Source organism: Hirundo rustica, chromosome 2, assembly GCF_015227805.2.
Source record: "Hirundo rustica isolate bHirRus1 chromosome 2, bHirRus1.pri.v3, whole genome shotgun sequence".
Lineage (NCBI taxonomy): Eukaryota > Metazoa > Chordata > Aves > Passeriformes > Hirundinidae > Hirundo > Hirundo rustica.
Window position 1 is genome coordinate 23969809 of NC_053451.1, and position 12826 is coordinate 23982634.

Below are 12826 nucleotides of genomic sequence, written 5' to 3' on the forward strand. Positions count from 1 at the left end.
TTGGTTGGAGTTTTTTGTTTTGTTTGTTTGTTTTTTAGTACATCTTTACAGTCAAGCAATAAAGGCCATGTTTTACATTTGCAGGATTAAGTAATGTCTCCACTCACAAACTTACAGTTTAAGGGACAGAAGGGAATAACATATTATCATTTAACCTGACACATGCCAGAGACATTTATCCAGCTGTTTCAGTAATGAGTCCAATATTATGTGTGTGCTTAAAATAATGTATCATCCAGTAAGGTATCTGATCTTGATCTGAGGATTTAAAAAAATGTGCCAAAGTCAGCCTACTTTTGTACTCTGTTCTTAGATTTGTTGAAAAGAAAAAAAACTGAGCAGGTCTCATTTCTTGTCTGGATTTGTCTGTGTTTAGCTTAATATTAGGATTTGTTGGTTCATTTTTCTCTGCCATACTAAAGACCCTGTAAGCAATGGACAATTGTCTTGAGGTGCTTACAAATAAGTTAGTCACCTCTTGGTCCTGTCCTTGATAAGGTGAGGAGACTGAGCTATCAATACATTACTCTCCTCATCTCTGAGATGTGTGAGCTGCCCTCTGTCACATTCTATTCTGAGTCCAGTTTTCACCCCATGGCTGTGTACGGAAATAACTGAGCAACACGGAGCCCCTCTGCATTGCTGATACCATCTTTGGTGCCAGTGCTTTCCCCAGCTGGGACAGAGCCTCCTGTCTCACCTGTAAGATGTGCTCTCTCGAGCTGTTTAATTTTGGTTTGTGTTCACAGCTTTGGGGGGGAATTCCATCATATAAATGAGCCCAGCAATCTCTGTATGTTCCAATTTCCTTATGTGAACAATCTGCAAGTTTTTCTTAGAGGAGGATTCTACAGAGCAGCAAGTTCTGGAAAGCTCTTTCATTCAGCTATGAGTCTGAAGTGATTTCTTTTCTTTTTTTGAAACCCCAAACTTTGAAAACAGCTGTTGTCTCCATTTGAAAGAACACAGCATAAATAAACCATCTATGAAACTGCATAAGTGTGGGAAATTGAATGTTTCCAGACATTAAGAAACAGACATTTGGACTGGGCTTGGTGAGAAGTTCTTGAAGGGATGAGAGGTTTGTTTATTTTGTTTAGACCAAAATCAGTTCAAAAATACTGCCATCAGCTTATCCAGTGTAAGAGGACATTCCCACAGTAGCCTTCCTCTGTATAGCAGCTGAAGACTACTTGAGGCTGATCATGGATTCTGTTCCTTTTGAAGGACTTCAACATGCTTTTAATCTATTGAGATCTCTGAAGCCTTCTCCTCTTTGCAAGTCCTATTCTGCAATCTCCTTCTTCCATGATTCACCTCATAGGAATTCCTGAATAAGTTTTTCCTTCAGTTTTACCAATAAGTGATGCTCTTTGTGATCCCCTGTGGAGCTGTGAAGCTCAGGGTAGGTATTTGCTAGGGAAATACAGGAGCAAAGGATATTGGGAAGAGGGCCAAAGCAACTAAGATGTGATGCATTTGTTATTATGGGGCTGTAGGAAAAGCCCTCTTTCCTTTACCCATCCCAATTTTCTTTTTCATTAGCCTCCTGACGCTAACCTCTGAATAACTTCTAAAGTAAACCACCCATAAATATTGCACGAGTCTCCAATACTAAAAGCTGATAAAGTTTATAGCACTTATAAAATAAATAGAAGGAAATGCTTTTCAGTTTCCTATTTATAGGTCTCAAGAGAGATCTCAGGTATGATTTATCACTTCAATTTTAACTGTATTAGTCTCCCCCTATCACATACACACAACTCTTTTCCTTGGTCATTCCTTTTTTCTCACACACAGCTGCTTCCTCTTTTCCCTGTAGACGTGCTCACACCCACAGAGCCATTTGCCCTCCACATCTTTGCTAACAGGCAGGAGACTGTGCTCTTTTACAGAGTGTTGAGTGCCATCAGTTTTCACCAGAGTCAGCAGGCGTTGAGGGTTCTCAGCATTTAGTGAGGGGCTCTTAACCACACGTAATTCAACGGAGAAAGCTACTTTTTCCAAGTGAACGTGGCACACGGCCAAAGAAGGATTAAAAAAGAGGGAGGCAACATTTGGACGTGGGTGGATCATTAAAGCACAGAGAGTATAGTTAACATAGGGTATGTTTCTTTTTAGGGCATTCCTATATGCTTTCCAAGTGTTAATGTTTCTAAGCATGCAGAATTCATCCTCAATTGCCAGTACATTGCACTTGAGCAGATAAATGGACTGTGGCTAATAATACCCTTTTCCTTGGAGGAAATGAACATCACTCCTTCTGTTTTATGAAAGTGGAGGCACACTTCTGGCCATGTATCGTGAGTCTGAAATAGCATTTTATTTTGGTGCAAAGGTGCACTTCTGAAGTAAATATCCTTGTTGTCCCCATTTAGTTTATTTTCCCATTTAAATGGAAACTTGTTCCAGAAATGTATCTGCTAACAGGCATTCAACCTATGGAGCCAGACTACAGCTAAACCAACTTAACCCCCACAATACATTTAAATGTGGACATCAGATTGTCAGTGCCAGCTGTTTTGCTTTAGAGTTCCATTCCTATTACACTGCAGCACTAGCTAATGTGTCAAGCCACATCACTACCACAGCATTTGACACAACATCCTAACTGCATTTTCCTTTTCTGGTTCTACATTAAAAACCAACCAACCAAGAATGCCTTTCATGGCTGTGATTGAAATAGATACATTTACGTTTGAAATTCCCACAGACTTCACTTCCAGGGTTTTCCTTCCCAAAACCTTCAATTGATACTGGAATATGAAGAACAATAAAAAGGAGACCACAAAAGCCAGAAGTCCTCCAAACTGAAGTCTAATTTGCTCCAAGGAAATAAAGGAATTAAACGAATTAGAAGTGCTGCTTCTGATGCTGCTTATGTTGAGCTTTCCATGTCCTCATCACAGGAGGGAAACTAAAGTTCAGATGATGTGAGCCTGCTTGCTAGAAGGACACATGTTGAATGAATAGGTGAGGGAGTACAGATCAGGGAAGAAAAGTTCAACAACAAAGAAAAAAAAATGACAGCTGAAAATATCTGCATGCAGTGAAAGGCAAATTCTTTAAAAGCAAATGCTTCTCTTACAAAAAAAAAAAAAAAAAAAAAAAAAAATCCAAGCAAACTGATGTGGGGTGAAGAGTACAATGTAGACATACAGAATTCCTCTTCCTGGGTGTCAAGAAGCGGCATTTCTGTTTGAAATTTTCAAAGCCCTTCTTACAATTTCTTCATATGTCCTCTGATACCGGTCTCTGCACATGAAAGATCACTGAGAAAATGTTACTTTCAGTGAATTATGCTCAATTGTTTGGCTGAGGCTCTGCCTTGCTAACCTCCCTGTTACCAAATATTGCTTTGTCAGCACTGGCATTCTGGAGGGCCTGTCCAGCTCCTCTCCAGTTGCCATTGCTCTGGCTAAGGCTTTGCTGTTCTTGATGCAGGAGCCCTCACCTCTACAACAAATGATCAAACCATTGCTCTCTTTATACCCCACTGACCATGCTGTTGTCTCGTATTGACAGCAACCACAGGTGCACTCTTCCACCTGCTCAGGACAAAAACATCTAGGCAATTAGTATCAACTCTGTTCCTTTCCAGTTCAAAGCTTACTCATTCTCTGTGGTCACAGAGAACGACTTCAGGACAAAAAAAGTAGTATTCTGGTTTAGTTCATCATTTATCATATCTGACAAAATTGACCTGATGGATAATACTGGGATCTATTCATTATCTTCAGGAAATACTGAAACTGTAAGAAGAGAGCTGTAACTTCAAATGACTTATAATTTCACCATTTAACACCCCCCCCCCCCCCCCCCCCCGCTGTCTTCTTGAGACCAACAAGCACAAGGTTTGTTTCAGCTGAGCTCAGCCACCTACAACCCAGACATGTAAGTGTCAAGTCAGAGGCCTTCAATAATCAGTGGGGAGGCACAAGTGGCTACATGTGATATTGCTTCCATCTGTTAGAGAAACCTCTTAGGATGAGATGAATGCGTCCTAGGTTAGGAAACCCATTTGTCCATGTGTCCTGTATCGTTAATAAAATGAGAAAACTCCTTCAGAGGGGTGATTCAAAACCAGATTTTGTTTCTTTGTGGTGCAGGGAGAGGCTGGAGAATGCACAGGCCAGGCCAGTCTGTAGTTATGGGTCTGGCACGCAGCTACCTCTGCGTGCAAAGGCTTCTCTTTCTAAAAGGTACCACTGGAAGTCAGAAGGGTGGTGTCTTTTGGTTGCCGTCCAGCCTCTCGTGAGTAAGTTATTTGAGGACTTTCATAGCAGTAAGGAAACTCCTGAGCTTCTTACACAGTAGCTGCCCAGCAATTCTTCCTTCTCAACCTTCTCAACATGTCTCACCCCTTATCTTTGCAAGGCCTTTCTGCGGTGCATATCTCCTATGGCAGCAAAGAGAGAACAAGCCACCCAACAGAGTCTGCTTAGGATAACAACAGACTCAGGTGCTGAACTGTCTGGCAAATACTGCAAGGCCAAGTGCCAGCGAATACAGGAGCGAAGCAGAAGTGCCTGGTCACTGAGGGAAATGAACAAGGCCTGGAGATGGCAGGGGGAAGCAGCCTGACCGACAGCCATCAAAACCCAGGTGGATTTGTTAGCCTGCCAAGAAGCAGCTTGGTGAAAGCAATATGTAAAACGTAAATGTCAGTAAGCAATATGAGCTATGGAGCTCTGTGAATAGCCTCTAAAGACCAAGCCTGATGTGCCAAAGCTTTTATTTGCAGAGATCTGTTCTCTCACCTGTCACTGAGTAGGGAGGATGGACTGAGCTTTCCAAGTGCAGAAAATTACATGGTTCCTATCAAACCATTTTATTCTGTGTGTCCTTAAGGTAAATCGTGCCTCTCAATGAGTGTACCACTGGTCACAAAGAACTTCAAGCTCGATAGAAGAGAAGCCTCCAGTCAAGGCCCTTTGGTCCCGCAGAGAAGATTGACAAGGATCACAACAAACAGAACTTTTCTTCCTGAAGCCTGAGATATCAGGCACTAATGTAGGGCTTAAATCCTCCCTGGTTCCTCTCCTGGAAGAATGGGTTCTTGCAAGCTCAGATATTCCTTTGTCACGCTTGGTCCAAAAGCTGAAAGATATTCCCTTGCTCTGACAAATAGATAGGAACAGCAGGCCACTGAGCCCTGTATTTTCCTTGCTGTGCCTCAGTACAGGACTGGCAGAGAAGAAATATCAGCATGGAGACTGCTCCAAGCTCCATTCAGCAGTGAGCCTCTCCGCTGAGATTGCCAGTGAGTGTGAATGTAACAAGCTCCAAAGAGCTGTGGCTTTAGTGGTATGGGCACCTGTCCACTAGGAAGTGCGCTGAAACCTCCGACGCATTTCACAGGTTCCACCAGAGACCCATCAAACTCTAATAACATTCAATCACTGCTAACCAAGGCTGATTTTGGACCAAATGCTTGGAAGTGAAATACTATCTATCCCACCACCCACCCCTGCCATAAGTCAATTGTACATTGCAGTATTTGAAACCAATAAAACAGAGCTTTTTACTATATGCCATGGTTTTCTTTGGAAGGTATTGCAACCACAGTTGAGTTTGGAAACTCCACACATAGCTTATTTTATTTTCTTTAATGACTTAATCCATATATATCTTGTCACTGGCTTTTTTATCCACATGATGTTGCTAATTTTTTTTTTTCCTAATTGCAAAGAATATTTTGTTTCCTTGTTTCCTGTTTTCCTGGTTTGGTAATGAACTATATAATCTTGTTCCTTATTTAGATGCATTTTCTCAGAGAGCTTTCATACTGCCCACAATTAGAATCCACCCTAATTCAAACACCATCACTTATCACATTCCAACCCACTCAATACAGTGTAGAGTGGCAGAGACGTCGAGGCATATCTTGAGAGGACCTAATGCCAGAGTCTGAGCTGTGGTTTGGTCCCCTGCAGAGACCTGCATGGGCTCTAATGGTGTCCAGTCACTTCAGTGGGCAGTCAAATGCCACCAAATGCAGATTTCTTACATATGACCTATGAGTCAGCATGGATTTGTAGTGATATGGCCTGATCCAAAGTTAGTTTTGCATGGGATCAACCTGCTGATGGGTTCAGCTGGCTTTGAAAGAGGCCCTTAGAAAAACAAAGCAGATCTTGACTGGACCATAGGTAGCTCTGTGTGATGCATAACTTTACAACCCTGATGTTTCCCAGAGAGAGAAGATCTGTCAGCACCCCATTAAATCCAGGAAGAGGGAAAATTTCAAGACAAAGGACGAAAACTATTGTTTTAGTTTCAGCTGCATTTATCAGATGAGGTATATCTACAATTTCAATGCTTCAGTGGAAAAAAACAACAGTCCTTAAAAGTGAATGAAAGCAAAAATAAGAGTGGCAATTTTTTTTATTAAAAGAGGAAAAGGGATGAAGGGTGAGGTGATAATTAAGTACAAAACAGTATCATGTGAGAGCACACTAGATAAAAAGATATTCTACCTCTGCCCTAGAGAGGTTAAAAACAAACGCACAAACACACAAGCACACACACACACAAACACACAAAGAAACACACAAAATCAAGGGAAATTATTTAGTGACTATAAGAAAACGCAGTCCTTGAGGGACAGGGAATTGTTCCTCTGTGGCAAGATGAGGACCAATTCCCACCCCAGGCTCTTCAGTCCTTCCTTTTTCTTGACCCTCTTGCCTCCCTTCCCCCTTCACCTCCCCCTTCACCAGCTGCGGCCTGCCATCCCTCCGCTGCTGCTCTCCCCTCATCCTTTGCTGTCTTTTTGACTTTTCGCAGTTCCCTAGCAACAGCTGTTTGCAGCTGACAGGAAGAGCTGTGGACATTTTGCAGGCAGGGCGATGGGCAGGGCTTGGCCTCAGCTCACGGGTGATGGCTGACCCCAGGACCAGGGGACACGCAGCAGCCCCAGGGCAACAATTTCTGCACCAGTCTCTGGTTATGACCTGAAACAGGGGGGCATCACTTAATCCTTAAGCTTCAATTGTCCTTCTTGCTGGTTAACAAAAGGTTACTCATTCTGCTTCGCTGGGAATGCTTATTTCCCCTTGCCAAACACAGGGCTTCTCCCAATGGAAAAACCTGTCAGACATCATCAGTGTGGCGATCCTATGGCAGGGACGTATGTATTCAAACACATCCTCATTGCTCTCATTAAAAACAGCAGCTCTGATTTTCATGTGCTGGGTGCTGCCCTGACAGCCCTGCTGCCCAGCCCACCTCACTGCTGGAGGCTCTTACCTCTGGAGCAGCACTGGAAAATGTGTGCTAAAGCTCAGCTCTGCACGTGTTAGCCAGAGCCAGCATGGGCTGAGTGTGGGGACAGCCAAGCACCCGGACACATTTCTCTTTCCACTGGCTCAGCTTCTGTGACAGCAAGGCTCTGTCACAGGGGAGGATGGGCAGCTGAGGGCAGCAGCATCACTGCAGTAGTTACTGGAGCTCAGCTAAAAGAGTGCTACCCTATCATTATTATTGATGATGGTGTTACTATTATTATTGCTATTGCTGTTGTAATGCTCTTTTAATTTGCCCCAAAGAAATCAAGCTTGTGTTACTTTATACAGCACTCATTCCCTCACTGCTCGCAAACATCTCCTGTTAGAAGTGCTGGAGGTACTCTGGAAAGTGTGATGCAAGTTTTTAAACCACTTGATTAGGGCTTTTGAAAACTGGACTCCACGTCATTACACTGCAATAATTTAGTTACTCTGGAATGGACAAGTACACCAGCTGAATTTGTAAGGTGGGCACATACTTCAACTTTTAGTGCCAAGTGGTCAAGGTATCTGAAAAATCACACAGAGAAGTTATTTCAGTTTAAAACAGAAGAAGAAAAGAGACAAGGTTTTCTCCCAAGAAAACCAAGTGGCGATGTTTTTTATCAGGCAGCCATGGATGTTTGAATTCTGTGATAATGCCTCAATCACAGGGGTTTTTTTTCCTCCCATTTATTTCCGAGCTTCTTAACTATCATGTTGAATAAAGGTGCAGAACTGTCTTGCATGACGGAAATTATATGTCCAGCTGTTGTGAATCTAACCTCATTCTCATTCTCATCCTCTTCCAGAGTGGTGTTTTGTCTATGCCTTGTTCGTCCCTGGGTGAGCAGGGGCTTGGCAACCCTGCCAGCTGGTGCACCTTACACATGAGACACACCAGTTTCCCACTTCCCACCACCTGGAACAGTGTCCACATCTCTCCCTTTCCCTGTTCAGCACTCCTTGCAGTCCCTCTCTGGCACCCTGTCCCTGCCAGCCAGCTGTGTCCGGGCTTGGAGGTCCCAGGGCAGGAGGGAGGCTGCAATTGCTACAGGGTATGTGACTTCCAATGCCCACGTGTGTTTCGGATAGGAGCAGACCTGCCCCTGCCCATCCCCATTTGATTTGACATACTGCAGTGACTTAGACTGCTCTAAGGCATGCAGCAGTATTAAGACAAAACTTCGTAAAGGATAACCAGGTGTCCTTTCTCTCCTAGCTGGCAAGGCCCAATCTGCACACTGCCTTTGTTGCCCTCTACATCAACAGCAATCATCATTTCCGCTTCTCCTTCCTCTACCATTTCCACCTTTCTAGTTCTGCCCCTGTGCCTCCATTCCTATGACAGCAATCTCTGCTTTCTGGAAGAGCTGATTTGCAGAGTGGGATAGGATACAGGTGGAAGATGGATGTGATGGAGGAAGTATGGGTAGGCAGGCAGAAGGCTGCTCAGGTAGAGGGAAGGGATTGTGGGGTTTAAGAAAGGTAGCAAATTGGAAGTGGAGCCCATGTACTTCAGGGAGTAAGAAAGGAATAAAGTGCATCAGGTGAGAAGTGGCAAGAGAAGTGGAGGAAAGGTGACAGACCCTATCACCTATCTGTCATCTCCAATAAATCTGAAAATCTCACTGCCAACCTCTCTTGTTCACACACCTCCTGAAATCTACTATCCTTTCCATCAGACTGATGACACCCAAAGTGCCACTGATCCTTCTCACCCTCCCCCACTTTTCAGCCTTTGGAATTACCTTTCTTGCCTTTTTCCACTGCTGCAGAAAAACACTTTTCTTACCAAAAATGTGCTGGCAGCAGGAAAATTCTCTGAGGCTGAAAAACGTTGAGATGCTGCGGTTGTGAACTGATGCTTGGGAGCTTACCTCCCAGCTTTTCATTTTATTTTTTTACACCAGCCTTACAGGAGCTGAGCTGTGCCTGCCCTCACACCTCTGCAAACAGCATCTCCCTCCTTGGTCCTACCATCAGCCATAGCTGAAACTTCTCTGTTGGGGTGAAAAGAACCCCACATCCTAAAAGGCCACATTTTTTTGCCTTTTTTTGTTTTTTTTTCTGCTTCCTGTTCTTCTGTAAATCTTTGCTCTTTTGGGGGTTTTTTGGTTTTGTTTTGTGGTGGGTTATTTTGTGGTGTTTTTTTTTTGTTTGTTTGTTTGGTTTTTTTGTTTGTTTTTTTGTTTTTTGTGGTTTTTTTGTTTTTTTGTTGTTGTTGTTTGTTTGTTTGTTTGTTTGTTTTTAATATTCTTTTTTTTTTGTCTCATCTCTAGTCCTAAGCTCTTTGTCAATCACACCGGCTCAACAGCAAACTAGTTAAGTCTAAGTGCCCTCATCAGACTTGAAATGAGATTAGTGGTAGAGGACAGGAGTTTGCACCTCCCAGGTAGAAAACACTGCTCTATTTATACAAGCTCATATTTTACAGCTTCTCTCCCAAATCAGAGGGAAAACTACTTTTGTTTCCAAAGAAATTCTTATATTCTTAGAACTTGAATATGCCATTTGGGCCACATAAATGTATGTTGGCCAGATGTTTAATATCCTTGTTTCAGTGTGTTTTGCTGACAATAAAAGAATAATGAATGTTCCTGCAGGACAGCTTGATGTAGATTAGGATACAACAAATGCATTTTGATTTTTGCGAGTGCAGAAACAGCAGACATGAAAAAAATGAATGAAATGTAAATTCTGTTCTTGTTTTTCCTCTGTGAACTTCATATTTTATCCATAGACTTGAATACAACATGCATTATGAGTTGACCAGACATATACTGTAAAAACAAGGCAAATATACATCTCAAACCCAGTCACAATGAATGCTACATCAATCACCCCATATAATGGGTTTATGGAATCTGCCCCTCCTAGCTGTACTCAGTGGATATCTTCAGCTGCCTTCCAGCAAGGCTTAATTTGGTGAGGTAAGTGACAATCTCAAGTGTTTATATGTTCCACCTATTGAAAAGATGAGCGTAAAAAAAAATACTGACACTACAAGGGATCAAATTTTGCTGTAATTTATATATCTTAAAAATTCTCCTGGAGTTACTGGGTGTGTGTTGGTGTACCTGAAAGCAGCATTAAGCCTACGATTTATGGAAGCAGTTTAGTACAGCGATAAGCCTATCAGAGATTAGCACACACACACATAGAGTTTCTGCATTTTGTAAACTGCCATCAATCCCCTGCACTGCCACCAGAGCAGATAATATCTTCTTGTCTGCAATAAAATACACTCTTTCTTAATCTGGTACCAGAGATATTTATTCTTTGCACAGCTCAACCATATGAATAAAGAAGTCAGAATGACTAGATCAAGTCCAACACAAATCTGTTGGCATGCAGCGTATTTTATGTCATATGGTGCTATTCAAGTTCCATGCTCAAATATGACATGAGACAACATATTGGGAAGTTGGAATATGAAATCTTGGTTTTGCTAAAATCATGGTGGTCTACTTGTGTCACTGTTTCCAATAGAGTTTGTGTCTGGGGAAGCCTCAGCTGTATCAGTGTTGGTATCCTTTTACAGAGCATGGACTACAGATGAAACTGGGAGGTGAACATTAGTGTACTTGAATGTATTGTGCAGCTAGGGCTGGTTCCTAATGGTGTGTTATCCTCTAACTGTTCACCTCCTTCAGTCCTTAGTGGCATTGCAAAAGCAAAGAAAATGGTCACAGTAATACAGAGCAATAACCAGCACCAAAAGCCGAGCTGCTGTCTTGTGTCAGACAGCACTGCTTTTCACCAGAGGAAAGGGCAGTCAGTTATAAAATCAGGAAGCACTTTTAAATAAAATAGAAAAAAAGTATCGTTCTGAGGTGGGGTTTAAAATGAACCTGGGACTGGACCAGGTGGCATGATATGTGAAGTTTGTGTGGCATCATTTGGGAGTTGAGAGATGTGGACTGGTTTTTTAGCAGCTCCAATGAGACCAACTTTTTCTCAACGTGTGCTCCCTCTCTGTTCTGCTGTGCCTCTTCTGTTTATCTTCTTTTTTTGGCAACTAGCTCTTCTGAATAACTCTTCTTTTTTTCTGATAAGATACTGTAGTATATATTATAATAAAGACCTGATCTCTGGTATGACCAAAGATCATCCAGCAGATTATTTAAAGGATAAATGGGTGGAGATGGAAGTCTCATCTCTGGAATGAGATGTAGGGATCCAGTGTCATTAAAAGCTGATGTCACTAATAGCCTCTTTAGGAAAAGAGGCTTCTATTTCCTGAAGGTGGGATTTCTCTGTGTGGAAGTATGGAAACCTAGAAGACTCTGGTCACATCCTGCATTATTGTAAGATTTTGTAAAACCAGTGACAGCAGAGGCATCCATTCTGTGTAGCCCAGTCTTCTCTCTGACAGTGGCCAACAGTGGTACCTTGCTAAGAGTAGAGAACAGTGCCAGCATATAGCAACCCTTGCCCTGTATGTTCTTCCAGTCTCCAGCAAGTTTTGGCTTAAGAACTCCCTGTACAATACAGCAGCAGAGCTGCATCAGGTAGCTTCTGATGTTTGCTTCTTGCAGGATTGTACTGGATTAGTTCTGAAGCTCACATGAAGTTCCAGCAGCCATTAAATCCTGAGAAAAGCTACTCCAGAGCTTAACTGTGCATTACGTAAAGGAGCTGTTTCTTTGCTCCACTTTGAACCTGCCACCTGCCTGCCTTGAACATGTGCTGTGTGATTCCAACACAGTATTTCCGGGCTCTCCTGCAAGCTGAGGCAGAGGAAATTGTGTTTGCAGACTCAGCACTGTTGGTAGCACACCGCAGCATCAGAGAGCCACATAGTAGATGCTGTTATTTTCATACCACTCCTCTTGGGCATTCAAGAACCCAAAGATTCCTCATCTTCTGCTCTACCTTATTGACTGGATCTGGCTTTCTGGGTTTTGTGGGTGGATATATGTGCTGGAAAGCCTTCCTGACAAAAGGGATGGCCTGGATACCCAAAAGGAATTAGAAAAATCTGTTAGGACCCTTTTTCTTCTTTTTTCTTCTTTCCTCTGATTCACAGTCATGTTTCATTTCACCAGTGAAAAGCCCTGATGTGACACAGGAGGTTATTCAAGGCCATCCCATGGCAGTGCAGCTGAGTAAAAAGTATGGTTTACAACCCCTCTAGCAGCTGAGCATGCTAAATACACAACACTCTTGCCAGCATGAAGAAGGCATGCGGCTCCAACAGCTATTTCACTGTGACGATGGAATAGATTTTTCAAGCTGTGCTCAGAACTGTGCGGTACAACCTCCTTCCTCCCTCTGAACTGCTCTGCAATGGGTGTAAAGTAACACAACAAGCACTTTCAGAGCCACGTTAAAGCCCTTCTGATTTTATGATAAAGGCTGTTGGTATAAAACCCCTCACCCATTACAGTCTTTTTCAGACCCAAGTACTGTTTATTGCAGAAGGGCAAATGCAAGCTGAGGTCTCCCAACACTGTGCCAGGCTTAAGAAGATGAGAGCCTTGGGTTGTGCCCTCCCATGTCCTCTCATGCTCCTTGCCCCACTACAGGCAGTCCCCTGCAGGGACAAAACATCA